We start from the raw sequence: 17,746 nt of genomic DNA on the forward strand, positions 1-17,746 counted from the left end.
AACTTTATTTTTGACGGTGGTTTTTTTCTGATCGCTCTATATCTGATCTAAAAGCCGAACATATCAAATATTACAGGGGTAGGAGATCTGGCCAACTATTTAGAATATTTTGCAAATTATCAGTCAATGCTTAGCGGGTCTATTGAACCAAGACTTTTGTGTGTAAATTAACAGAATTCGAATCTAATGAATGAAAACACAAATCGCAAAATATTCAAGGTTAAGAAAGAGAGCTGATGTGATCTAATCGGTCAAGAGGGAGAAAATATCGCGAAATATTGCCCACCCTCGGAAAGTTAGAGAAAAGTTAGAGTTCCGTGGTAGTTGTGCAGTTCATCCTAGGGTCGACACCGTCCGACTATACTTCTTCGCTTACTGATTTTATTATAGTGTTTTTTTTTTTTAGTTTACTTTGAGTGCAATATATTCAAGGTTAAGAAAGAGAGCTGATGTGATCTACTCGGTAAAGAGGGAGAAAATATCGCGAAATATTGCCTACACTCGAAATATCGGTCCGCAGAAAGTTAGAGTTCCGTGGTAGTTGTGCAGTTCATCCTATACTTCTATATACTTCTTCGCTTACTGATTTTATTATAGTGTATTTTTTTGAGTGTACTTTTCTCTCTAAATCTAGTGCAGACGGCACATTTACTACAATAACATCAACAAAAAAGAAGAAACGACCTCAGGATAAATATGTAGTGCTGCAGTGAAAGTAATACTTTCACACACACTAACACACAAACATTTCAACAATTTGTTCGCCACTGTGTTATGTTCTGTTTTGTATTTTTTTCCTGTTGGGGAAATTGTAACGGAGATATTAACAATGGAACATGTCCTTTTCCTCCCATCATTTCTGTTCTGTTCTGCTCAGTTTTTTGTAAGCTGTGAGAACTTTGGCATTAGCTGTAGCAGCATCGTCATCATCATCACCATCGTCGCCATCAACAGCAACAGCAGCTGCCACACTAGCTGGCTAACAAAAATCATGTTGAAAGATAGTTTTTTTTAAACTATTTGTAGTATTTTTCTCTATCTGCTTACAAAGGTTGGACGAGGTTGGAGTTTTTCCCCAGAGTATTTTATAAAAAAAAAAACCAGTAAGGAAAGTAGTAAAGTCGGACTGGGCCGACTATATGATACCCTTCACCACTATGGGTATATTAAAGAGGACTATTAACATGAAATTGGATGAAATAAAATATGTGATATTTATCTAAATGTGAATCTACCTAGATCTATCCATAAAGTATTTAAATCGACTTCAAGCAAATATAAATAGGTCATCCGTTGGGCTATGTCTGTTCTTCTAGAAAACGCAACTACGTAATTCTATGATCAATTTTGTACGTTGTGCAAAATTTGATGTCAATCTGACTAACATGAGGAGTTTGATGCCCAATTTACTTGAAATCGGGCGAAAATATATATGGAAGCTCTATCCAAATATTAAGCGATTTCAAACAAACTTGTCACAGCTTAGGGTATACTAATTTCAGAACGTTTTGTTCCTATTGGTTCCTTGGTGCGTCAATCACTTAAAATCAATCTATAATAAAAGGAAGAAACAGACATCATTCTAGGCTCAATTAAGTACGTTATGCCAAATTTCCTGCAAATCGAAGGATATATAGGGACATTGGGGGCACCATTTACATGAAATCGGACGAAACTATATATGGGAGCTATATCTAAATCTGGACCGATTTTCACGAAACTTGGCAGACCTAAATGATTAGGCTGTACCAAATTTCGTGCAAATCGAAAGATATATAGGGACCGTTTACATTAAACCGGTTAAATATATATATATGGGAGATATATCTAAATCTGAACCGATTTTTCCCAATTTCAATAGGGTTCGTCCTTGGGCCGAATAAGTGACCTATGCCAAATTTCATTCAATTCGGATCATAAATGCGACCTGTACTTTGTTTACAATTTAACATGGACAGACAGGCAGACGGACAGACGGACGGACGTGCATAAACGGACTTAGAAAGTGATTCTATGCATATTCTCAAAAGGAACCATGTGTCTATCTCGTTTCCTTTTGCCTGTTACAAACATATGCACAAAGACATAATACCCTGTACCACAGTGTTATACAAAACGGGGGAAAATGGAGGTATACTTTTAGGGTGCAAAAACTGTAGTGCATTCATGTACGTAGCCCGGGAAAAATGTAAAGAATGTAGGTAAAGGGAAAATATGCAAATAAATCATAACGTGATAAAATTCTTGAGTGTGCGATTTCAGTGCTATGCGAATATGAGGTGGTAGTTTCTTGTGAAGGAAAAACTTGGGTGTTTTTCTTTTTGCTGACAACGAGTCATATTCACTTTGGAAAATTTATGACTAAATAATAATGGTTTATGAGGAAATAAAATTGAATTTTGAAATGAAAATAAGAGTATACAAATGAAACATAATTGGATAATATGAAACAAGTGCAGTTGGTTGGTAATAAGTGCAATTTAGTTGTGAAGAGATTTTCATTTCTTCACAAAGTGATATAGGAAATTGAAGGACCTTTTTTATATTTCTAGAGAGCAGGGCATTTTCTTTGAAATTATGTTGCAAATTGAGTACACATTTGTTGTAGATTTATTGCAGTATTGTTAAGAAAAATATACAGTTGTATGTGTCGTTTACGTTATGTCAGTAATCATACGCCAGGGTGGATATCGGAGAAAGAGTTGCAGTTGTAATGTTTTTGTTATATTAAAGTTCTTCTTTCAAGGGACACCTCGTCCTTGGTTAATTAATCATCAAAAAGAGCAAGCATGTTTTCCAAATTTAATTATAAAATATGTAAAAACTAGTGAAAATATCGTTCAGTTCAGACGGACCACACTTTTTATACAACATGAGTAGGACATTCAATATACCTAAATCTGGACTTTTATAACGGAGCTATGGCATGAAATATTTATGTAAGGAGATGAAGAAATGTCAAACTACAAAAACGCAAGTCGGAAAATTTGTGTAAAATACGAACAAATTTAGGGGCCGTTATATGAGGGCTAGACCAAAACATAAAACGAAATTGATCATTTTTGGCAGGAATTTGAGATTAATTATTATAATTTTTGAGATTAATTATTAAATTAGAGTCAATTTATTTTGAAATATCAAATAATATGAGGGTACCACTATATGGGATTTAACCTAAAATTATAGCCAATTCGATGGAAGAGCGTTCCCATAAATCCTCAAAATGCTGAATATTGAGAGGTATTGTTTTATGGGGGCTGTACCAACATGTCGGCCAGTTTACGGTGGAGGGTATTATAAAATAACTTTGACCTGGAGCACTTTATTTACCCTCCAACAAATTACAGTCACTTTGGCTGTAAAATGCGCCTGGAGCTCTCAACGTACCCAAAATTTTGGAGTCTATGCCACCAGCCAGTATACCAAAATCCAAATATAAAACCAGTGAGCGGAGCAGTATAGTAGGACGGGGCCGACCATACGATACCCTACACAACTACGACGGAGTTCTAACTTTCTAAAGAACTTTATTCCGAGCCTGGGAAATATTACGTGACATTTGCACCCTCTTGCCCGATTAGAGGTCAACAGCACATTTTCCATACACTGACATATTTTCCGAATATTATTAATATTCAGTACAGCCGATTTAATGTAAATGTTGCACCAAAGTCCCTTAATATCTTCCGATTTGCACGAAATTTGGCATAACTTACTGAATTGAGCTTAGAGTGATGTCTGTCAAGTTTCGTGAAAATCGGTCCAGATTTAGATATAGCTCCCATATATATTTTCATCCGATTTAATGTAAATGGTTCACCAAAGTCCCTATATATCTCTCGATTTGCACGAAATTCGGCACAGCGTAATGAATTAGGCCTAGAATGATGTGTGTTAAGTTTCCTGCAAATCGGTTTTGATTTAGATATAGCTCCCATATATATTTTCGTCCGATTTAATGTAAATGTTGCACCAAAGTCCCCTAATATCTTCCGATTTGCACGAAATTTAGCACAGCATAATCAGAGATGGTCCGTCAGAAACAGTGACGTAAATGACATACATTTTCGACGTATATTACATACGTCAGAAACGTCGGAAACCCACCCAAAACCATTAGGTTTTTGACAAAATACCTATTTCCATTAATGAATTTGGAAATAACGTATGCTTTACTGAAATCCATATACAATTTCAAAAAATTTTTCTCCAAAAAGTTTAGAATTTTTTTTATTAGTTATAGTAAGGAACAGACAGATATATGTAAAAATAATATGTATTTATGAAAATAACGGTATATGGCAATAATATTCGAATAAATGACGTTTTCTACATTTACTACATTTTATACAGGTATATGACGTTTTCGACGTTTACACCTTTTTAACAGTCGAAAACCTAAAAATTCGTCATACGGACCATCCCTGAGCATAATGAATTAGGTCTAGAATGATGTGTATTAAGTTTCGTGAAAATCGGTTCACATCTATATATAGCTCCCACATATACTTTAGTCCGATTTAAGGTAAACGGTGTACCAAAATTCCCTTAATATTCTTTGGTTTGCACGAAATGTGGCACAGCGTAATGAATTAGGTCTAGAATGATGTGAGTTAAGTTTCTTGAAATCGATTCAGATTTTGATATATTTTCTATATCTGGCCAAATGAAAAATTTAGTATCGGTTGCAGAATGAAATGTTTATGGATCCAATTTAATTTTACATATATATATATATATATATATATTTTCGATTTTAGGTAAATAGTGCACCAATATTTGTCCGATTGAGTGTCTGATTGCGATTAAATAGTGCGGCATATCGAATAGCGTGTATCAAGTTTGCTATAAATGAATTAGTCCCATTATAGGCAAATAACTCTAAATCTGCCGGAATGAAAAGAAGCATAGGTTGCAGAAAGGCATGTGTATGGATTGAAGTTAGTCGGTCCACTAATAGACAAAGATCACATTTTTAAGTTCGATCAATTTCATGTTAGGATACATATGTAGAATATATCCAAAGTCGGCCCAGTCCGACTTTACTGATTGCCTTATTGGTTTTACATTAAAGTAGACACAGCATCCACGTAAATAAACTTAGGAGGTCAATATCATGAAAAGTTTGCAATGACAGATCAATAAATCCAAAACTATTCAATATTTCTCATAGATATGGCTATATTGCCCATCCAAAAATGTGGATAGCCGATTTATATTATCCACTCATCATGTATTAAACAATTTTCACATATTTATCCTTGAATCGATGTTATACTATTTTATCATTTGCTATTTATCCTCAAGAACAAAACAAAAAAATAATCTTCAAATACCATTCAAGTATTCTTTATTACCAAAATCTCCAACTGCATATGTTAACTGAATATTTATTGTTTCCCAGTTTGTTTGCTCCACATAGACAAATTGGTAGCATTTTATATTCTTAACTTGTTATTGTGTTTTAGTATTCAAAAGCGCTTTAAAGCTGGTACTCGAATAGCCCCGTAGACCTCAAACCACAGATGTAGTCTCACAGAAAAATATACATATATGTATTTGTTCCTTGTTTTGTTTTTTTTTTGTATTTACATGTTTTGATTGCTATTTCATTTGATACATACATATGTATATAGAAAAATTCGGGTGTGTGTTTGTCCACATATTTTTGTGGGTACCGGCAAACAAATATTCAAGATGCCAAGTGTTCTATGTCAGCTTAAATATTCATCGCAATATGAATTCTCACACAAACATTTTTTTTGGGTTTTTTGTTTCATTCTTGTTTTCGGGTTTTTTTTATTGTTGTTTGAGGAAGGCAATTTATGGAACCTAATATGCAAGGTTGAAATTGTATTTGACATTTCGGAGCATAAGTATGAATTCTACACACAAGACTTGCATGTCCTTGCATTGTGGAGGCAGTGGCGTAGTTGGATTTGTTAAAAGGTCGTACAACAGAAATATGTATTTTTGAAAAAAAAAATAATAAAATTACACAGTTGACAGAAGGAATTCGGCATATTTTTTCCGAACATCGAGGTATACAATCGAGTTTTACGGAAAAAGGATAACTTAATCATCATGTCATTCAAGTCCAACTACGTCAATGACTGATTGCACACACTTGCCATATTTTTGTATTCCCAAATATATATCTACATATGTGTGTGTGCATGTGTGTACAATAAATCCCCATACACAACCGGAATTGCTATTGTTTCCAAAAATCTGCATTGCATTTGTTCCAATGCGTTTGCCACTGCTGTTCTCCACTGACTGGTTGGTTGGTTGGCATAGCTACTGCTGATGCTGGCCACATGCTAGCTATACCGAAAACACATTTCTCCTCTTCGAAACGTAATACATATTAAACAGTTATTCAAATCATATGACATATAGCATTTGTTAAATTCAACTATTAATTGGAAATTATGAATTAAACCATACAAAGACGAACATATTGATACAGATCAGAATTAAAGTAGCCAACTGTTGTGCGGCATATTTTCATTGGTGACTTAATTAGAAATTTTACATTTTAATTAAATTGATTTATATTTCTTGTATGCTTGTGAACAATTAAAATTGTTAATCTGTGAAATTAAATAGATTTATAAATAAATTATAATAATCGTTTACATTACATGAAGGAAATTCACAATAAACCTTTATAAATCTGATACTGTGTTTTCCAATAAGAAACCAGTAAGGAAAGTAATTAAGACGGACGGGCCGACTCTATGATAACTTCTACCATTTTGGCTATATTCAAGAGATCCATCCTAACAGAACTCGCATTTTTGTAGGACCATTTACATTAAATTAGACTAAATTAAATACCTGATTTGTATCTATATGTGAACCGACCCGGTTATTGAATATAGGGTTACTACAATCAATAATGGGGTACATTATTCCTTCTAAACCTGAAACGATTTCAATAAGACTAAGCTCAACGTGTATCCGTTAGGCTATCCTAACTTCAGAACGTTGTGTAAAATTGTGTGCCAATCGTCCTAAATTTGACTCTTTGGTGCACGATTTGCTATAAATCGGATGAAAATATATATGGGAGCTATATCTAAATCTGAACCTATTTTCACAAAACTTAGCACCCATCATTCGAGATTCGATTCAGTACACTATGCCAAAGTTGGTGCAAATTGAAAGAAATTTAGCACACATCATTCTACACCTTATTCAGTACGCTATGCCAAATTTTATGTAAATCGAAAGATATATAGGGACTTTGGTGCACCATTTACATAAAATCGGACTTAAATATATATGTGGGAAATATATATAAATCTTAACGGATTTTGCACGAAACTTAGCACACATCGTTCAAAACTCAATTCAGCACACTGTGTCAAATTTCGTGCAAATCGAAAGAAATATAGGGACTTTGGTGCACCAATTACATAAAATCAGATAAAAAAATAAATATGGTAGCTATATCTAAATCTGAACCGATTTTCAAGAAAATTTTCATACACCATTCTACATTCAATTCAGTACTGAGTGCCAAATTTCTTGCAAATCGAAAGATATATAGGGACATACGTGCACTATTTAAGGGAACACCCCCACCCCCCACCCCCCATCTCGATTTTAATTTTTCAAGATTTTCCATGGGCTGGTAAATCAATACCAATGCTTGTTAAGATTTGTAACTTTACACATATATAATTGAAGATTTGAAAGAGAAGAAAAATAATTTACAAAAAAATTTCGTTATTGTTTTGTTGTTGTTTTTTGTAATTAAAGAAAAGTCCTTATTTTCGATGGCGGGCATGATTACTCCTCACTGGAACATCGGAATCCGAAAATTCCAACGGTGTTAGAAAGAGTACATGTCTGGCTCTCATATGAACTAGGATTATTGACTTCGCTCTAAAATTAACAAAATGGTGGACCTTTCAAAAAATATTTTTGGAAAATCGCCGATTTTTTACCAAAAACCCAAGTTAAAAAATAAGGAAGATCTTCACCGATTGGCTTTATCCTGGTTCATACGATAGCTACACACTTACAGAGAAACGTGTAAAAATTTGAAGTCGATTGGGTTATTAGTTTTTGAGTTATCGTGCCCGCCATTCGCAAAAAAAATGTTTAGAGAAAAACGCGTTTAAAGTTTGAGAAGCCCTTCAGCCGTCATTTGATGCTGACACAATAAATCGGCTATAGCTTCAAGACTTCTTGAGATTTTCATTTGAAATTGTAGGGACATTATTTAATTAGTGTAGATTCGAATTATATCAACAAAATTTTTGACCCCGAGAATGGGGGGTCCCCTTAAATAAAATCTGACGAAAGTTTGTCAGTCTACACAGCGATCCAGCAGTTGCATCTTACAACCTATAATCATATATTCAAATCTTGGAAGACTGGTTATGTAAATGGAGAATCTCCGTAAACGCAAACAAATGTATGTAATGTAATGTAAATTCACGTTAAGGCGAGAATTATCCCCTTCAATTAACATATTCAACAAACAAATACCACAAACTGATCATGTGAAATACCTTGGAATTCATCTGGATCGAAGGCTTACTTGGAAGCAACACATCAATTCGAATATTTCCCAAATACAACTAAAATGCAACCAAATTCAGTGGCTTATTGGACCAAGCTCTACAGTCTCAGTCTCTCATACAAAGTTCTTTTATACAAGACTATCATAACACCCATATGGGCATACGGAATACAACTCTGGGGAACAGCAAATGCTTCTAATATAAATAAACTACAAAGAAGACAGTCTATTAAACTTCGTTCAATGTCAGGTGCTCAGTGGTATATACGAAATTCAAATATACACAAAGACCTAACTACCCATTCATTGAAGAAGAAATTCAAAAATGCTGGCTGCCTTACAAAGCCAAACTGCTCGTGCACCCGAACCCTTTGGCCCGCCAACTGTTAAACTTCAAAGGACAAGGTTGACTAAGAAGAAGAGATACACTCAACATAACGTAGATGTCTCTGAATCAACTACAATGAACGTTTAAAGGCATACCCATATAATTTGACCAATAAGCGGGAAAATTTCATTGGCATAACATCCCAATATATCACTTTAGAATACAATTGTTTACAATTTAACATGGACAGACAGACAGACAGACAGACAGAAAGGCAGATAGACAGGCGGACGGGTGCACATGCATAAATCGACTAAGAAAGTGATTCTATGCATATTCTCAAAAGGAACCATGGGTCTATCTCGTTTCCTTTTGTCTGTTACAGTCATATGCACAAAGTCATAATATCCTGTACCACAGTGCGGAACCACCACATAATCGATATTCTCCTAAATTCTAAGACTGGGGTCTTGAAGCGACACTGGGCTGTTGTAAAAAGCCTTATCCCAAACGGGACCCTAAAGCAAGGAGTTGCAAGGTGTTAAGTGGATTTCGAATTTGAACATTTTTTTTGCAATTAAAGGAGCATCATTTTGATAATTTGTAACTTGTTGCTTAACTAACTAATGGTAAATATATTCTCAAAAGGAAATATGGATATATAGGGTTTCCTTTTGCATGCTAAATAAATACGCACAAAAAACATAATACCCACATAATCACACTGGGTATAACAAATCTGGTTGTCATCTACACCTCCTTTAAATCCATCATGTCTTCAATATCATACCCTGTGATAAATTAGAAAAGAGTTGAGACACAATTGAACTTCTCGTTGACATTACATCAACTCTTCAAACAACACATATTTTCCATGAAAACTCTTTCTCGTCGTTCATCCCTCAAGTTTAGAAACCAAATTTCTGCGAATAAAGAATTCCTGAGGGTAAATTTTAAAACATCTTTTGTATAACAATGTTTGCAATGGGAATATGTTTTGTTTTAACTTTTATTGCGTCTTTGGTGGTATTTAAGTGTACCTGTGGTAGGCATTTCAAAATTGTCAAGGGAATGTTGTTGATGTTGTTGAAATTGTTTCTGTTAGCAATTTTTGTTCTATTTTGTGGTGTGATGAATGGAAACAAATTACAAAGAAATGCCTAAAAGTATGCTATATTTAATTATTTACTCATTCTTTGATATATGTAACAAATATTAATCTTAAAAAAGGAAAACAAATTACAATGAAATGCCTAAAAGTATAACCTGTTTAATTATTAATTTTCATTCTCAGATAAACTACAAATTTTACTCATGTTAACCAGACATGTGGACAATTTCTGATAAGGTAGTCTATATTGAGTGTCATTTGTTTTTATACCCTTCACCACACTGTGGTACAGGGTATTATGTCTTTGTGCATATGTTTGTAACAGGCAAAAGGAAACGAGATAGACACATGGTTCCTTTTGAGAATATGCATAGAATCACTTTCTAAGTCGATTTATGCATGTCCGTCCGTCTGTCTGTCTGTCCATGTTAAATTGTAAACAAAGTACAGGTCGCATTTATGATCCGAATTGGATGAAATTTGGTATAGGTCACTTATTCATCCCAAGGACGAACCCTGTTGAAATTGGGAAAAATCGGTTCAAATTTAGATATAGCTCTCATATATATATTTAACAGATTTAATGTAAACGGTCCCTATATAACTTTCGATTTGCACGAAATTTGGTACAGCCTAATCATTTAGGTCCAGAATGATGTCTGCCAAGTTTCGTGAAAATCGGTCCATATTTAGGTATAGCTCCCATATATAGTTTCGTCCGATTTCATGTAAATGGTGCCCCAAAGTCCCTATATATCTTTTGATTTGTATGAAATTTGGCATAACGTTTTAAATTAAGCCTAGAGTGATATCTGCCAAGTTTCGAGAAAATCGGTCCAGATTTAGATGTAGCTTCCATATATAGTTTCGTCCGATTTCATGTAAATGGTGCCCCAAAGTCCCTATATATCTTTCGATTTGCACGAAATTTGGTATAACGTACTGAATTGAGTCTAGAATGATGTCTGCCAAGTTTCATGAAAATCGGTCCAGATTTAAATATAGCTCCCTTTTATTATAGATTGATTTTAAGTAATGGACGCACCAAGGAACCAATAGGAACCAAACGTTCTAAAATTAGTATAACCTAACCAGTGACAAGTTTGTTTGAAATCGCTTAATATTTAGATAGAGCTTCGATATATATTTTCGCCCGATTTCAAGTAAACTGGGCATCATACTCCTCATGTTGGTCAGATTGACATCAAATTTTGCACAACGTACAAAATTGAGCATAGAATTACGTAGTTGTGTTTTCTAGAAGTACAGACATAGCCCAACGGATGACCTGTTTATATTTGTTTGAAGTCGATTTACATACTTTATGGATAGATCTAGGTAGATTCACATATAGATAAATATCACATTTTTTATTTCATCCAATTTCATGTTAATAGTCCTGTTTAATATGAGTGAATTTAAGAAACAAATAAATATTACATTCTGCAAGAAAAACGTTTATGTGGAACCACTGGTCTTATATGGAGACACCCTATCGCACTGGCCCAGCATAGCTTACCACTGATCAGGCTATTACTTTATAAGAGGTCGACCAAGTCTTGCCTGTGCCCAAGTGCTTACTTGTTGACTTTGTTCCTACTTCTCGTCGTATTACAAATATAGGCTTATGCAGTTCGTGGTATCAAACTTATGGACTGGAATTCGACATCTGTCAATCTAAATTGTAAATCCATTTTTTTCTTTTTCAGTTGAAAGTCTGACATTGATGAAAATGGATCGCTACACCTTCATTATATAAAGTCCAGCTAATGTAGAAACTGAAACCAGCTGATCATTCACGAAGTCGTAGATACGTGGAATGGGTGTTTGAACAACAGGTGGTGGACGGCAATTTTTCGAATAAAATGTTCATCGGCGATGAAGCTCATTTCTCACTCGGTGAGTATGTTAATAAACAAAATTGCAATATCTGAGGTTCTGAGAATCCTCAGATAAATGTAGAGCAATGCCCGCTCTACATTTATCTTTTCCATTCGCACTTTGGTCCGAAGATCTTCGAAAACGACTGTCAGCTTCAATTCGGAGTGTTGTGGTGATATGATAACCGATTTTGTGTCTGCTTTTGTAGAATACGATAACATGTGGTCTCAACAAGACGTTGTCACATGCCACACAGCTGGAGCGAATATTGCGAAATTTCTCGTCGTGTTGACATCAACTGGTCACTAAGATCATGAGATTTGACGCCATTAGAGCTTTTATGTGTCGAGAATTACCTTCATCGATCGTTATGTTCTGTGCTAGCTTATTTGCCGGCGTCCAAGTACGATTATTAATGGTTTTATATTCTTAAGATAGCATAGGCTTACAAGAATATCATTTAGTCGTTTATCTGCCTATATACCATCAATGATTGAAGCCGACACCAATATTCTACATTCATACATACCAATGGGCTATAACTGCCCATGGGATTAAACTGCAAATAGGATCAATAACATACCTAAAAAGGCCGGGGCCTTCACATGAAGACTTTGCGAAATCGGAACCTTTATTGAGAATTACCTACGAAGAAGTCATTTATTAACAATAAATACGAAAAAACAAAAGTTTTTTTCTGAAAACTCGAAACTGGGCCTTCCTCGCTCTCATGCAATATTTCTCAGGCAATGCATTTGAAGCCTTATAAACAAAGTGTTTAAAGCTATTACGTATATACTTTATGTCTCTAAGAATTAATATTCCACTCCCTAAAATATGCAACATATTTTATTTTTTTCCTCCAAAGCAATTACATTTTTATAATTCTTCATAAATCGCTGACATTTCTCAAAAGGAGGAAATATTCAAGTTTTTAATAAATGTGTTGACATTTCCCCGGCAACAGGAAATCTATATCTTCAGCTGCTATACGGCGAAATCAATTTGCCAAAAAAATAAATAACAACAAAAATGAACGTCAAACTTTTCATTTCCTTTTTGAACTTTTGACAAATTTTATTATTCCATTTGAAATTGAATTGTTTATGGGGAAAATAGCATAACAGCGGAATGAAAAAAAAACTAAAAAAACATATTTATAGAGAAATTAGTTTAGCGTTTGGTAAATAAAAATCAGAGAAAGAAGTGGAATGAGGAATAACTGAAGAGCATACCATAAGAAGATTCATTAAAATGTTTACGAAGACAACTATGTTGTCAGGGTATTATATCTTTGCGCTGCCCCAAAAGTTTGTAACACCGCGAAATATTGGTCCTAGACCCACCTTTAAGTATACCGATCGTAATATCTCGACTAGCTGAGTCGATCTAGACTCGCGTGTCCGTCCGTCCGTCTGTCCAAAAATAAATAACAACAAAAATGAACGTCAAACTTTTCATTTCCTTTTTGAACTTTTGACAAATTTTATTATTCCATTTGAAATTGAATTGTTTATGGGGAAAATAGCATAACAGCGGAATGAAAAAAAAACTAAAAAAACATATTTATAGAGAAATTAGTTTAGCGTTTGGTAAATAAAAATCAGAGAAAGAAGTGGAATGAGGAATAACTGAAGAGCATACCATAAGAAGATTCATTAAAATGTTTACGAAGACAACTATGTTGTCAGGGTATTATATCTTTGCGCTGCCCCAAAAGTTTGTAACACCGCGAAATATTGGTCCTAGACCCACCTTTAAGTATACCGATCGTAATATCTCGACTAGCTGAGTCGATCTAGACTCGCGTGTCCGTCCGTCCGTCTGTCCATTATAATTTGTAAACACGATACAGGACACAGTTATGGACCAATCTTCACGAAATTTTGCTTGTAGAATGGGTTCTGGCCAATGAAAACCCCTATCGTTTTTGGAAAAGATCGGTTAATATTTAGGGGATGAAATGGACCAAAAACTTTATTTATGTCGGTTTTTCTGGTCGCTCCTGAGGCCGCAATTATGGCCCAAACACCGCGAATTTTTGTATGGAGAAGGGGATCAGGCCAAAGAATAAGCATGCCTGTTTTGATAAAGATTGGTCAATATTTAGCGGGTCAAATTAACCCTGACTTTTGTGTGAAAAATTACAAAATTTGTATTCTATGGCGTATATATATGCCCCTGAAGGACCAAGACCCGAGAAGTTTATAGTGTGTTCAAGAGGAGTGGTTGACCTTTAAATTGATACCATTATATGGTCGTAGGTACTCAGATGTGGAGTTACATTTAAATATTTACAGGTGCTTACGTATTCATATATTATTTAGTAACCCATTACCAAACTAGAGGGCGGAAATATAGCGCTGATCGCTTTGAAAATTTCCATGAGATTCCAGTTATGGTCAAGGACAAGGTCTATAATTTTCGGTGATGATCACATAATAATTTTTGGATGAAGTCGACCGAAAACTTAACTTTTTGTGCTATATATATATTTTTTTTTTTGACTCAATCAATAGGCCTCAATTGAAAGCCCAACATCATAACATAACCCACGGTAAAGAGAATCTGGACAAGTACAGCCCTCGTCTACTGACTATTGCTAATATTTGTTGACCTTTAGTCGGGTGTTAAGAGGGTCTAAGAATTACGTATTGGATTTCTGTGAAAATTATGACCCCTAAAAATATGCTGTGACCCTTAATTGTATATTCCGCCTAATTGTGTATCTTTATCACATAATTCAATTTGATGAATCACAAAACCATTCAATAATATTCGAGAGGATACCTTTTGATATTTACCAAGGATATTGTCAACATGTTAAATTTCTAAGAAAAATATTCATTGTTGGAAATCTATGAATATGCACACGAATTCCTAGAAACCATATACTAGACTTTCTGTGAACATTATGATCCCTAAAATATGATTTGACCTCTACAAAATTATATAAAGTGTGGTAGATTTTCTCATTAACATTTTTATTGATTAATTGAACATTCCGCTTAATTGTATACTATACGTATATAGTTAAGACATTTCTTGACATTAAAATGAAAATTTGTATCTTTATCACATAATTAAATTTCCTAGACGATTAAATAATATTCGAATGGACATTTTTTCATATTTACCAAAAACATTGTCAACATGTTAAATTTCTAAGAAAAATGTACCTTGTTTGAAATCTATGTATTTGCGTACGAATTCCTAGAAACTATATGCTTGCTTTTGTGTTATCCCTAAAAATATGCTTTGACCGGTACAAAATTAAACAATGTAAGTATTTCTAAAGAACATGTTTATAGTAGATTTTTATACCCTTCACCACACTGTGGTACAGGGTATTATGTCTTTGTGCATATGTTTGTAACAGGCAAAAAATAATCGAGATAGACCCATGGTTCCTTTTGAGAATATGCATGGAATCACTTTCTAAGTCGATTTATGTATGTCCGTCCATCCGTCTGTCCATGTTAAATTGTAAACAAAGTACAGGTCGCATTAATGATCCGAATGGAATGAAATTTGGCACAGCTCATTTGTTTGGCCCAAGGACGAACCCTATTGAAATTGGGAAAAATCGGTTCAGCTTTGGATATAGCTCCCATATATATATTTTCGTCCGATTTAAGGCAAATAGTGTACCAAAGTCCCTATATATCTTTCGATTTGCATGAAATTTGGCACAGCGTAATGAATAAGGTCCGGACTGGTGTTTGTTAAGTTTCGTGAAAATCGGTTCAGATTTAGATGGAGCTCCCATATATATCTTCGTCCGATTTAAGGTAAATGGTGCAACAATGTCCCTATATATCTTTCGATTTGCTCGAAATTCGGCACAACGTACTAAATTAAGTCTAGAATGATGTGTGCAAAGTTCGAAAATCGGTTCAGATCTAGATATAGCTCCCATATATATCTTCGTTCGATTTAAGGTAAATGGTGCACCAAAGTCCCTATATATATTTCGATTTACACGAAATTCGGTATAGCGTACTGAACATGGTCTAGAATGATGTGTGCAAAGTTTCGCAAAAATCGGTTCAGATCTAGATATAGCTCCCATATATATCTTCGTCCGATTTAAGGTAAATGGTGCAACAAAGTCCCTATATATCTTTCGATTTGCACGAAATTCGGCACAACGTACTAAATTAAGTCTAGAATGATAAGTGCAAAGTTCGAAAATCGGTTCAGATCTAGATATAGCTCCCATATATATCTTCGTTCGATTTAAGGTAAATGGTGCACCAAAGTCCCTATATATATTTCGATTTACACGAAATTCGGTATAGCGTACTGAACATGGTCTAGAATGATGTGTGCAAAGTTTCGCAAAAATCGGTTCAGATCTAGATATAGCTCCCATATATATCTTCGTCCGATTTAAGGTAAATGGTGCAACAAAGTCCCTATATATCTTTCGATTTGCACGAAATTCGGCACAACGTACTAAATTAAGTCTAGAATGATAAGTGCAAAGTTTCGTGACAATCGGTTCAGATTTAGATATAGCTCCCATATATAGCTTTGCCCGATATTAGGTAATTAGTCCACTTTAGTCCCTGGAATTCTTTAGATTTGCACGAATTTTGGCATAGTGTACTGAATTAAGTCTAGAATGATGTGTGAAAAGTTTTGAGAAAATCGTTTCAGATTTAGATATAGCTCCCATATATAGTTTCGCCCGATTTTAGGTAAATAGTCCACGAAAGTCCTTGGAAATCTTTTGACTTGCACGATATTTGGCACAGCGTAATGAATAAGGTCTAGAATGATGTTTATCATGTTTCATTAAAATCGGTTCAGATTTAGATATAGCTCCCATATATATCTTCGTCCGTTTTGCACGAAATTTGGCACAGCGTACTAAATTAAGTATAGATTGATGTGTGCAAAGTTTCGTGAAAATCGGTTCAGATTTAGATATAGCTCCCATGTATAGCTTCGCCCGATTTAAGGTAAAAAGTCAACTAAAGTCTCTGGAAATCTTTTGATGTGCACGAAATTTGCCAGAGAGTTATGAATAAGATCGATAATTATATCCGCCAAGTTTCGTGAAAATCGGTTCAGATTTAGATGTAGCTCCACTATGTATTTTCATCCGATTTAAAGACCCTACATATCTTTCGATTTGCACGAATTTTGGTATAGGGTACTGAATTAAGTTTAGAATGATGTTGCTAAGCTTCGTTAAAAGATCCATAGCTAGGCCGATTGGCACAACGTACTGATGTTATATAAATTAGTCGCTGGCAAGTTTCCCTGAAATCGGCTCAGATATAGATTTATAACAAAATGCGTCGTCTGTTAGGATACATATGTAAAATATACCCAAAGTGGTGAAGGGTATCATATAGTCGGCCCAGTCCGACTTTACTACTTTCCTTACTGGTTTTTATAAAGTTCTTTTGTTATATCTCAAATACACCTAAATTTATACATTAAATTATATTCAATATCAGATACGAATCAGACTGTGTATCTTTATCACATAATTCAATTTCTTATAACACCAAACGATTAAATAACATTCGAAACTAAATCTTTTGATATTTACCAAATATATTGTAAACATATTTTAACTTTTAAATTCCAAAGAAAATGTTCATTGTTTATGGTTTGAAATATAGGAATTACGTACAAATTCCTAGAAACCAGATACTTAACTTTCTTTGGACATTATGATCCCTAAAAATATGCTTTGACCTTTTTGAAAATTAAATAAAGTATTTCAAACGACCATTTCATTCCGCACATCCCTTCGAGGAAATAAAAATAATATTGCTGGATGTATAGCAGCAATGAACCTTTTCCTATTATGTCATTTCAGACAAAAAGTAAAATAAACCATACACAATTTTTAAAGCGCCATTTTTAA

This window comes from Musca vetustissima, unplaced genomic scaffold (genome assembly GCF_032173495.1).
Source record: "Musca vetustissima isolate MV318-11 ecotype Yass unplaced genomic scaffold, APGP_CSIRO_Mvet_v1 utg51562, whole genome shotgun sequence".
Taxonomy (NCBI): Eukaryota; Metazoa; Arthropoda; class Insecta; order Diptera; family Muscidae; genus Musca; species Musca vetustissima.